A 12,888-nucleotide genomic window follows, 5' to 3' on the forward strand; every position below is an offset into this window, starting at 1 on the left:
TCCTTCAGTTCTTTCTATAGCTCCTCCTCCATTGGGGTTCATGTGTTCAGTCCAATAATTAGCCGATAGCATCCTCCTCTGTATCAGTATGGCTCCAGCAGAGCCTCTGAGGAGGAATCCATATCAGAGTCCTTCCAGTCAGCACTGCTTGGCATCAGCAATAATATGTGAGTTTATCTGCATGGATGGATCTTCAGGTGAGGCAGTCTCTGAATTCTCCAATTCCTCCTCCTCTATTTGTCCCTGTATTTCATCATGAGAGTGCTTTATTCTCCCTTCTAAGGACTGAGGCATCCACATTTTTTCCTTCCTTCTCTTTGAACTTCATAAGGTCTATGAATTGTTTCTTGGGTATTCAGAGCTTTTTGTGCTAGTATCTGCTTATCAGTGAGTGCATACCATGTGTATTTTTTTGTTACTGGGTTACCTTACTCAGGATGATAGCTTCAAGTTCCATTCCTTTGCCTGGGAATTTCATGAAGTCATTGTTTTTGATAGCTGAGTAGTACTCCAATGTGTACATGTACCACAATTTCTGTATCCATTTCTCTGTTCAAGGACATCTGGATTCTTCCCAGTTTCTGGCTATTACAAATAAGGCTGTTATGAACATGGTAAAACATGTATCCTTGTTAGATTTTGGAGGTTCTATTAGGTATATGCCCAGGAGTGGTATAGCTGGATCCTCAGATAGTACTATGTCCAATTTTCTGAGGAACTACCAGACTGATTTCCAGAGTGGTTGTACCAGCTTACAATCCCACCAACAATGGAGGAGTGTTCCTAGTTCTCCACATCTTTGCCAGCATCTGCTGTAACCTGAGTTTTTGATCTGAGTCATCCTGACTGATGTGAGGTAGAATCTCAGGGTTGTTTTGCTTTGTATTCCCCGATGGCTAGGGATGTTGAACATTTCTTTAGGTGCTTCTCAGCCATTCAATATCCCCCAGTTGCAAATTCTTTTAGCTCTGTACCCCATTTTTAATAGGATTATTTGATTCTCTAGAGCCTAACTTCTTGAGTTCATTGTATATATTGAATACTAACTCTCTATCAGATGTAGGATTGGTAAAGATCTTTTCCCAATCTTTTGGTTGTCATTTTATCTTTTTGACAATGTCCTTTGCCTTACAGAAGCTTCCCAATTTCATGAGGTCCCATTTATTGATTCTTCCTCTTATAGCATAAACTATTGGTGTTCTGTTCAGGAAGATTTCCCCTGTGACTATGTGTTCTAAGCTTTTCCCCACTTTCTGTTCTGTTAGTTTCAGTGTACCTGGTTTAATGTAAAGTTCTTATATGGACTTGGACTTGAGCTTTGTACAAGTAGAAAAGAAAGGATCAATTTATATTCTTCTGCATGCTGACTGCCAGTTGGAACAGCACCATTTGTTGAAGAGGCTGTTCTTTTTCCATTGAATATTTTTAACTCCTTTGTCAAAGACCAAATGACCATAGGTGTGTGGGTCCATTTCTGGGTCTTCGATTCTATTCCATTGATCTACCTGCCTGTCTCTGTACCAATACCACCCACTTTTTATCACAATTGATCTGAAACATAGCTGCTGCGATCAGGGATGGTGTTTTCCCCAGAAGTTTTTTTTAATTGTTGAGCATGGTTTTTGCTATCCTGGATTTTTTTATTATTCCATATGAATTTGCAAATTGTTCTTTCTAACTCTATGAAGAATTGAGTTGGAATTTTAATGGGAATTATATTGAATCTGCAGATTGCTTTAGGCAAGATGGCCATTTTTACAATGTTGATCCTCCCAATCCATGAGCATGGGAGATCTTTTCATATTCTGAGATCTTCTTCAATTTCCTTTATCAGAGACTTGAAGTTCTTGTCATACAGATCCTTCACTTGCTTGGTTAGGGTCACACCAAGGTATTTCATATTGTTTGTGACTATTGTGAAGGGTATCTTTTCCCTAATTTCTTTCTCAGCATGTTTATCCTTTGAGTAGAGGAAGGCTATTGATTTGTTCGAGTTAATTTTATATCCTGCTACTTTTGCTGAAGTTGATAATAAGCTGTAGAAGTTTTCTAATGAAATTTTTGGGATCATTTAAGTATACTATCATATCATCTGCAAATAGTGATATTTTGACTTCTTCCATTTCAATTGACCTCTTTTTGCTGTCTAATTGCTCTGGCTAGAACTTCCAGTACTATATTGAATAGGTTGGGAAAGAGTGGGTAGCCTTGTCAAGTCCCTGATTTTAGTGGAATTGTTTCAAGTTTCTCACCATTTAGTTTGATGTTGGCTACTGGTTTTCTGTATATTGCGTTTGCTATGTTTAAGTATGGGCCTTGAATCCCTGATCATTCCAAGACTTTTCAAATGAAGGGGTGTTGAATTTTGTAAAATGTTTTCTCAGCAACTAAAGAGATGATCATGTGGTTTTATTCTTTGAGTTGGTTTATATAGTGGATTATGTTGATAGATTTCCATATATTAAACCATCCTTGCATCACTGGAATGAAGCCTACCTGATCATGGTGATGTTTTTAGATGCAGTTTATAAGAATTTTATTGAGTATTTTTGCATCAATGTTCATGAGGAAAATTGGTATGAAGTTCTCTTTCTTTGTAGGGTCTTTGTGTGGTTTAGGTATAAGCATAATTGTGGCTTCAAAGAATGCATTGGGTAGTGTTAGCTTTGTTTCTGTTTGGTGGAATAGTTTGGAGAGTATTGGTATTAGGTCTTCTATGAAGGGCTGATAGAATTCTGCACAAAACCCATCTTGTCCTGGGCTTTTTTTTTTTTTTTTGGTTGGGAGGCTTTTGATGACTGCTTCTATTTCTTTAGGGATTATGAGGCTGTTTAGATGGTTTATCTGATCCTGATTTAAACTTTGGTACCTGGTATCTGTCTAGAAAATTGTACATTTCCTCTAGATTTTCCAGTTTTTTGAGTATAGGCTTTTATAATAGGATCTGATGATTTCTTGAATTTCTTCTGTTTCCTTTGTTATTTCTCCCCTTTCACTTCTGATTTTGTTCATTTGGACTCACGTTAGTCTGGCTATGTGTCCATCAATCTTGATTTTATCAAAGAACCAGCTCCTGGTATTGTTGATTCTTTATATAGTTCTTTTTGTTTCTATTTGGTTGATTTCAGCTCTGAGTTTTATTATTTCCTGCCATCTACTCTTCTTGGGGGTATCTGCTTCCTTTTGTTCTAGAGTTTTCAGGTGTGCTGTCAAGCTGTTAGTATATGCTCTCCAGTTTCATTTTAGAGGCGCTCAGAGCTATGAATTTTCCTCTTAGCACGGCTCTCATTGTATCCCATAAATTTTGGCATGTTGTACCTTCATTTTTGTTAAATTTTAAAAAGTCTTTGATTTCTTTCTTCCTGGACCAAGCTGTCATTGAGTAGAGCATTGTTCAGCTTCTATGTGTATGTGGGCATTTTGTTGTTCTTGAAGACCAGCCTTATTCCATGGTGATCTGATAGTCTTCTTATTTCAGTCTTCTTGTATCTGTTGAGGCCTCTTTTATGACCGACTATGTGGTCAATTTTGGAGAAGGTGCCCTGAGGTGCTAAGAAGAAGGTATATTCTTTCATTTTAGGATGAAATATTCTATAGTTGTCTGTTAGATCCATTTGGTTCATAACTTCTGTTACTTTCACTGTGTCTCTGTTCAGTTTCTGCTTCCATAATCTATCAGTTGATGAAAGTATGGTGTTAAAATCTCCCACTATTATTGTGTATGGTACAGTATAAGCTTTGAGCTTTAGTAAAGTTCCTTTTATGAATGTGGGTGCTCTTTTATTTGGAGCATAGATATTCAGGATTGAGAGTTCATCTTGATAGATTTTTCCTGTGATGAGTAAAAAGTGTTCTTCCTTATCTTTTTTGATGGCTTTTGGTTGAAAATCTATTTTATTTGATATTAGGATGGCTACTCCAGCTTGTTTCTTGGGACCATTTGCCTGGAAGGTTTTTTTTTTCCAACCTCTTACTATGAAGTAGTGCCTGTGTTTGTCACTGAGTTTCCTGAATACAGAAAAATGCTGGATCCTGTTTATGTATCCAGTCTGATAGTCTGTCTTTTTATTGTAGAATTGAGTCTGTTGATATTGAGAGATTAATGAATAGTGAAATTATGTTTGTGTGCCTTTTTTCTCTTTTGAATTTGTTGCAAGAAGATGATTTTCTTGCTTTTACTTGGCTGTAGTTTCCCTTCTTGTGTTGGAATTTTCTATTATTCTTTGTTTGGCTAGACTTGTGAACAGATAGTGTAAATTTGGTCTTCTCCTGGAATATCTTGGATTCTCCATCTATAGTAAGAGATTTTTGCTGGATATAGTAACCTGGGCTGGCATTAGTGTTCTCTTAAGGTCTGTATGATGTCTGTCTAGGATCTTCTAGCTTTCATAGTCTCTGTTGAGAAGTCGGGTGTAATTCTGATTTTCTGCCTTTATATGTTACTTGTTCTTTTTCCCTTACTGCTTTTAATATTCTTTCTTTGTTTTGAACATTTGGTGTCTTGACTATTATGTGTCAGGAAGAGTTTCTTTTCTCATCCAATCTATTTGGAGTTCTGTAGGCTTCTTGTATGTTCATGGTTATCTCTTTCTTTCAGTTAGGGAAGTTTTCTTCTATAATTTTGTTGAAGGTATTTACTGGGCCTTTTGGTTGGGAGTCTTCGCTCTCTTCCACACCTATTATCCTTAGGTTTGGTCTCCTCATTGTGCCCTGGACTTCCTGAATGTTTGGGTTGCTTTTTAATTTATCATTTTCTCGAACTGTTGTGTCAATGCTTTCGGTATCATCTTCTGCCCATGAGATTCTCTTTCATCTCTTGTGTTCTGTTGGTGATGCTTATGTCTGTGACACCTGACCTCTTTCTTAGGTTTTCTATCTCCAGGATTGTCTCCCTTTGTGTGTTCTTTATTGTTTCCACTTCTGTTTTTAGATTCTGGATGGTTTTGTTCAGTTCATCTGTTTGCTTATGTTTTCCTGTGTTTTTTTTTACGTGCTTGTACTTGTTTATCTATGTTCTGTATTTCTTTAAGGGAGTTATTCATGTGCTTCTTGAAGCCCTCTGTCACTAACATGAGGCACAATTTTAAGTTCAAATCTTGTTTTTCTGGTGTGTTGGGATATACACTACTTGCTGTGGTGGGAGAGCTGGGTTCTAATATTGCCAGGTTGTTTTGGTTTCTGTTGATTAGATTCTTGTGCTTGCCTCTTTCTGTCTTCTTACCTTTCATGTTAGTTGATCTTGTTGTCTCTGAATGGAGCTTGTCTCTCCTGTGTGTCTATGGGCCTTGGGCTCTGGAGGGGGATTGCTCCTGGGTGTTCAGCTCTCTATGGGCAGGCTGTGAGTTCTGATGGCAATGGACCAGCTCTAGCTCTGGATGCAGATGGAGGCCTGAAGGGTACAGACCCAGTCGGTACTGTGATACCTGTGCCCTGAGAGTTCCCAGAGGTCTCTTCCCAGATAGTCAGTAGAGAGAGTGTGTGTGGACTCACCTGTGGGCTCAGGAGGGAGAGCACTGCTGTGTCTCCTCTGGGTTCTCAGCTCTCTGTGGGCAGGCCACCAGTCTTGATGGCTGTGTGCCGGCTCTGCTTGTGGCTCTGGGCACAGATGGAGCCAAAGAATTCTTTCAACATACTGATTTTGTTTCCTTCAGAAATATGCTCAGTAATTGGGATGTCAGACCATATGGTAGGTTTTTCCCCCACGAAACTTCCATACTCTTTTCTATAGTGACTATACAATTTTAAATTCACACCAACAGTTTCCAGGGCTTCTCCAAACACTTGCCAACTTTTATCATTTCCATTGTTTTCATAATCACAATTTCTACTACAGGGAAATGATATCTTTGTGCAATTTTTAATTTGTGCTTCAATATTCCTGTTGGTCATTTCTAAGAACTGTTTGCTTAGATTTGTTGCCCATGTTTAAAGTAGGTCACCCGGTCCCTTGTTAATAATTCTGTAGTTCTTCTATTCTGCCTATCAACCCTTTTTCAGTGATATAACTTAACTGAGATTCTCTCCCATTTGGTATGATGTCTGTCTTAGTTATGGTTTTACTGCTATGAACAGACACCATGACCAAGGCAACTCTTATAAAAGAAAAACATTTTAACGGGGCTGGCTTACTGGTTCAGAGGTTCAAACCATTATCATCAAGGTTGGAGAATGGCATTGTCCAAGCAGGTATGGTACGGAAGGAGGTGAGTGTTCTACATCTTGATCTGAAGGCTGCCAGAAGACTGACTTTCAGGCAGCCAGGAGGAGGGTCTCGAAGCCTACCCCTACAATGTCATGCTTGCTCCAACATGACTGCACCTCCTAATAGTTCCATTCCCTGGGCCAAGTACATTTAAACCACCACACAATAGCTTTGCCCCATCAATATTCTTTTCTGCACAAGAGCCTTCCAATCTAATGAAACCCTACTAGTTTACTTTTGCTTATGTTTCCTGTGCCAAAAATTCTTGCCCTTGCCAAAGTCCTGTGGTGTTTCTCCTGTTTTTCTCCCATAATTTTATGCCTTCTATGAGCCTTAAATCTGCTTGTAGTTAATTTGTCTAGCTGATGAAACAGAGGAGGCTAGTTTTAACTCTTCTGCCTGTAGCCATCCAATACTTATGTAGTGCTCAGCGAAAGGCTGCCCTTTGTCTAGCACATGTACCTTCTAGGCTCTTTAGTAACTCAGGTGTCTGTTTTAAAATCCAAACCTGATGTTTTGATCTTTTCGGTTTCAAAGTATGTTTAATATCTCTTTGGTTCTTCTGCTCAGGATCATTTTGGCTATTGGTGATTGTAGCTACATATACATTTTCTTTCCAATTGTGTGAACTTTTGATATGGATTACATGGGGGTGGTACAAACACTTTACTTTTGGGTATGTCCTGCTTAGTTTCTTTTGTCAATGTTTTATAGTTAAGTTTCCTTGTCGATGAGGTTACTTTATTTCTATTTTAAGACAAGTCTCTATGGGCATGTAGCCATGTTACACATTTTTGTATGCTGATTGCATGTTACTGCAGCTTTGCTGAATTTAGTTATTGGTTCTACTATAGAGGAGTCTTTGGTATTTCTTATTAATAAAATCAAATCATGGATAAACATGGGCAACTTTTCACTTTCAGTACCCTTTGTTCTACTTTTTGCCTGAGGATTTGGCCAATTTGCAGAGCTCTGTCAAATGAAAGCAGAGGGAGTAAGGGACTCTTATTTCACACATTAGGCAGAAAGCTTGTCAGTTGGGCTATTATCATTGATATTTATATTTTATGTTTACACAGTTCATCTAGCATTTGAATCATGAAACCTTTTTTTTTTTATCAGGTGCCCGAGTGGCATCGGCTGACATAACTGATGGGTCTCATTTGCATACATTGAACCACCATTTCCTCCCCAGGATGAATCCCACTTGTCTGAGTGGAGAATCTTTTAACTGTGTAATTGGATTTGGTTTCCAAGTTATGTTCATAATTTTACATTTGTGCTTTTTGAGGCAATTGATCTGTAGTGTTCTCTCTCTCTCTTGCCCCCCCCCCCTTCACTCTGCACAGTGAGGAGGGAAAGAAAGACAGGAAAGAGGAGGAGATCACCAGGTTGACTTTATAAAACGTGTTTGGAAGAATTTCTTTTCCTCTTATTTTTGGAATGACTTCTGTGAATTGATATGAGTTCTTTAAATATTGCCTTTGCTGAACAAAACTCAGAATTATTGACATCAGTAACCCTAGGGGTAGAACAGAAATCTTTGTTATTGATCAAATCTCTCGTCTTGTCATTGATCTTTTCTATTTCTTTATGAGTCAGTCTGGAGAATGTGTAGGCGTTTGATATATAGTTGTTATGTTTCCACCCATGATCTTTTGTATTTGTTATATTGTCTCCCTTTAAATCTGAATTTATTATTCTCTTTCCTTAAGCTAGCTGAAGGTTCATTATCTCTCCCTTCTAAAGAAGTGTTCAATGTTTGCACTGTTTATTTTTTATTAGTGTTGGTTTGATGTTTTTTTCTAGATCCTAGATATTCATGGATAGGTTGTTTGCAATATTTCCAATTTTCTCTTATAATTGAATCAATTCCTATAAACTTCCCTTTTAATGTTATGGCCATCACATCTGCTAGGTTTTAGTATGTTATCTACATTTTTATTTGTTTCAGTGTATTTCAATGACCAATTTTATTTGTACTTCCACAGATTGTGAACAATATAATTTACATCCAAAAATTATGTTGGGCTTTTCTGTATGACATATGTCCTGAAGAATGTTCTATGTGCCTTTAACAAATGGATCATTCTGTAGATGACTGCAGGAGCCCTGGATATATAGTGTAATTTAAGTCTCTTGTTTGCTTGGGATATTGGTTTAGATGAATGTACAGTTAATTATTCCTGATTCCTTTTGGATCCCCTTGTCATGGAATATTTCACTCCATCTCTTTGTTCTCAGTCTATACATGCCGTCAGTTTTAAAGTGAGTTTTGTCAAACCTTTATGTGGTTTGGGTATGCATTTTATCCCAATCAGTTATTATGTTTAGTTGGAAAATTAACTCATTTACATCCAAAGTAATTATTGATAGGTAAACTTTTAATACGTAAATCATCTCTTGTACTTCCATTCCTCACCTTCAGTTTGCTTTACAATTATTTTCATCACACTCTATACAACACATAAATCATTGAAAATAATACTGTAGACAACAGAAACAAAAGGGTGAAAATATACTCAGACTTGGTTAATATGGTGACATAAACTTATAATCTCAGCTCTTTAGAAGCAGAGGCAAAGAGTTCAAAGTCATCCACTCTGGGCTACATAAGATGCTGTTTTGAAAAATGGGAGAAGTGACATAAAGCAAAAGTAGTTCTGAGCTTTAGAAAATCTAATTCTCTGTCTTGGTTATTAGCTATTTCTCAGCCTATTGGTCTGGTGATCATTAGCTTTTTGAGTCTTCTTATCTGCCATGTAGCTACTGCTAGCCAGTTTGATTTACTTGTAAATTAGGGCATGCATTACAGATACCTATTCTTGATAACTCCTTCAGTTGGAAACCTTCCCTTGCATTTTTGTAGAGCAGTCTCATACACTGTCTTGTCTTCAGCTTGGTGATGCCTCTGTCAGTCCTTGATTACTAATATGGACCTTTGCTGGTCCCATCAGCCTTACAGAGATTATATTCCACTCTTTCCTGGCCTGTATGGCACACTGAGCAACCTGCTTCCACATGACTTGATACACTTGTTGTTGGAAATGTTGGGATTCTGTAAACCCCACCCCTCAATTACCTGGCAGTAGCCAGGCATGCTCCACCCCAGTGACCTGACACTATAAAAGGGGCTGCTTGCCCCCTCCTCTCTCTCTTCCCCTCTCTTGCCTCCTGGCTCTCTTGCTCTCCCAACCCTACCCCTCCTCTTCCCTTTCCCCCTCTCTCTCCATGTGCTCATGGCCGGCCTCTACTCCTCTACTCCCCCTCCCCCCGCCTCTACTACCCTCTTAACTCTCCCATGACCTGAATAAACTCTATTCTGTACTATACTTTGTGTGGCTGGTCCCTCAGTGGGGAGGGATTCCCAACATGGGCCCCTCAGAGGCATCTCCCTTGCCCCCAGGCCTCGCCGCATCTCCATGGGCCATGCCCCCCATTCTCTTCATCCTTCCCCTAACACTTGTAAACTTTATTTGCTTCTTTTCTCTTACAGCTTTGAGAATATTTTTACGACTTACTTTAAATTATAACATACATTGTGAAGGTAGACCAAACTAAAGTTGATTGGTGAGCCTGGGCCTTGCTATATCTAGATGTATGTATTGCTCATGAGGAAAGAATTTCATAGTTAAATAATTTCTACTCTCTTGGTATTATCAGGCCATTCTTGGACTCCAATTACCCAAATATTTTTTGTTTTTCTAATACTGTCCCCAAAACATTATTTGCCTTCCTCATTTTCAGTTCTGCATTTTTTCAACTAATCTCCTGGTGCCTTCTCTTGTGATTTTAATTTTCTAACCATACTTTTTAGCTCAGATTTTAGGGGTGATTTTTTTTATTCCTTTTGTCTTTGTAGCATTTCCATTTTCTTGTCTCTTTAAAGCTCTTCTCTTAAAACAAGTGATTACATTTACAAAGAGTTCTCCTACACTGGTTCCTACCCCGTCAGGTCCAGACAATCTATTTTGGGCATGAAGTGAGGTCCTAGTTTCCTCAAAATACTTGATAGTGTTAGCATGACAGGTCATTCCGGTTTCAACCAGTGAGCTCCTGCCTTGCTTTGTCAGTACTCATCTTCCCGAAAATGTGAAGCAGGCTACATGTCTTCTCATTCCCTCCTCCATCCTGTGTCTCCCAGTCCTGGGTGGCTCCCAGGTCTACGGGGAGTAGTATGTAGTGTTTCAGGCAAAATCTGTCCAAATTTACTTTTGATTTTATTGTTCATAATGAAATTGTGTCTTGTCCCCATAAGCCTGCCTCTGTCATCCAAGATTACAGCTTGTTGTGTGGTGCCGTGGCAGGGTTCACACTGACTTCAGAAAAAATTCACTGTTAATAATCTAGCCTCTAGCTCCAATGTCACATTTGTGGCCAGTAATGCTGCCAAAAGTAGCACAACATTGGGGCATCTCCAAGGTACATACTAATGTGATTGCTTGTTGATGAAGTGAAATCGTGGCAACAGATTGCTGCAACCAGCCCCAGCTATGCGAGATACTTAGAAGTCTAGTACCTCGTGTCTTTACCTTGCTCTGGAGCTCTTCCAGAGGCTTTTGGTAGCCAAGCCTGGACATGGGAGCCATTAACAATTTCTCAGAGTTAAAACTACCAGTTATTACACTAAGTTGAGGTGATGTTGAACAAACAGTCCCCATTGACGCTTAGCTGAGATGTGCCTTCGTGTCCTGCAAGGATCTGCATAGTCAGGTACATCATGGAACAACATTTCAGTTGCTATTGGCCAAAGCACAGAGTGCAGCCGATTCCTGGTACCAGGACAACGCTGGAACTCTGTTAACTGGCTTGTTAAACCTGCATTACCTGAGATTTGAGATACACAGTAGAGACTGTCACTCGGCTCTGAAGGCTGGCACACTAAGCTGGGTCACATACAAGGCTCACAGCTACAGAGATTTTTATAGCCATTGAAAGAGAGCATCTGTGCTGTAGGCTGCCAAAGCTGTATCCAAACTGGAATCTGTTCCTGGAGCATACAAGTCTCTGCCTAATGTTAGAAAGGGGCTATCAGACTTTGAGCTGTTGTACACATACTACCAGGTCTTGTATCACAGTGCCACAGGGGTATTAATGCTGTATGCTAGCTTGCTTAAAACCCTTTATTCCCAGGAGGTTGAGTTGTATTCCCCACTTAGCTGCCATAGACTTAGGGGGGAATGGTGGAGGCAGTTAACTACCAAACCTAATGTAGGTTCAGGCTATGAGTCTCCACCTTGTGCCTAGGGGGTACAGGTCTTTCTCCATATTTCAGTGTGGCTAGCTTTGTTCCATAGTTCAGATTTAAGACTAGGACTCAATTAAGTATCTCTCTTTTAAGCAAGCAACACCTCTCCATGCAAGGCTAAATGTTTAGAGTAAGGGGAAGAATGCCACAAGCAAGTCTTGACCTGCTGCCTGAGTCAATGTGTCTTCTCATTTTGTTTCACTGGAATATGAGAGTGACATCTGTCACCCATTACTTGCCAGTCTTTATTCTGCTGATCCGTGTAGCTAGGCAGTTGTCCCCTTCTTCCTTCATGGCTACATAAGCAAATGTCCTCCTTGAAGTTGCTTACCAAGTCAAAGAGGATGACCTTCCCTGATGGAGAAGGAAGCATTTTCCATCAAGGGTAGACTATACTGCTCTACTGGAGCCTCCAAATTCTCTTGTTGTTACACTGAAGGCAGGCATCATGGTCTCTCACTGATCTACTTAGTTCCCAGAAACCTAGTTTATTAGCTGTTAAACTCCAGTTGTCTCTAAAAAGACAAACACCAGAACATGTCAGTAAACCACCATTTTTCTCTACCTTCGAGGGGATTTTCAGGAGAATTAAAAAGTAAATTCCTTTGAGTTGATAATCAAGTAGGACATAAATCAGACATAAGGGCAAGTAACATGGCATTAAATAAAGCTTCTTATAGCAGCCATTTCTCCACCCCATAGGCTTGCCATGCCCTGAACTGCTTCCATTAATCCTTACCCCTCTACTCATGACCAGTCATCTAGAAGATGTCACAAACCCACCCAGCTTGACAGTGGTATTCAGTTGAAGGGAACCAGCTCCAGCCTGCCCTAAAATGGTGGAAAGGGATTCTTACCCATTCACAAAATAGGCTCTGTGAATGTTCAGGCCTCATATATACTGGCTCTTGAAGAACAAGAAAGTGATTTGTAAAATCTTCAGTCTGTGTCCTAGATGCAGTAGAGACCTGTAGATGCTGAAGCCTTAGTAATAACTTCTTTAATATGATTAAACTTTACTTTTTCACAGAGCTATTTTATCATGGAATGCTTTTTATAGAATGTATATTAATAGGCCTTAGATCGGGTGTCTTTTGAGTAGAAAAAGGAACAGAAAATGAGCATTTCACTGTGCTTATCTCTGTACACTACACTGAAGGGGGCACTTACAGCAACACATGTCCAGTTGAACATAAATGTTTCTCTTGCTGACAGAACTCTGGCCAGTTTACAGATGAAGTTTGAAATGAATTGACGCATAATTAGTAAATCAGTGCAGTTCAGATAAGAAAAGGGAGACTACCGTTTTAGGCCTGAAATCCTGAGAGAGAACATGGGATGCTTTTCAAGGACATCATTCTTCCGGGCATCTGTTTAGTGTGGGACCAGCATCCGCCATGATTGCATTATTTTACTCTTTCATGCTCTGGAAAAAGAA

At 39.3% G+C, this 12,888-nt stretch overlaps 1 protein-coding gene across 11 annotated transcripts in view; it reads left to right on the forward strand.

Moving 5' to 3' along the window:
• Positions 1-12,888, forward strand: part of MACROD2 (mono-ADP ribosylhydrolase 2) — a gene marked incomplete at its 3' end in the record, with an annotated part of 1,819,824 nt that overhangs the window by 1,805,363 nt on the left and 1,573 nt on the right. The window lies entirely within an intron of this gene.

Source organism: Micromys minutus (genome assembly GCF_963924665.1).
Source record: "Micromys minutus genome assembly, chromosome: 17".
In the NCBI taxonomy this organism is placed as follows: Eukaryota; Metazoa; Chordata; class Mammalia; order Rodentia; family Muridae; genus Micromys; species Micromys minutus.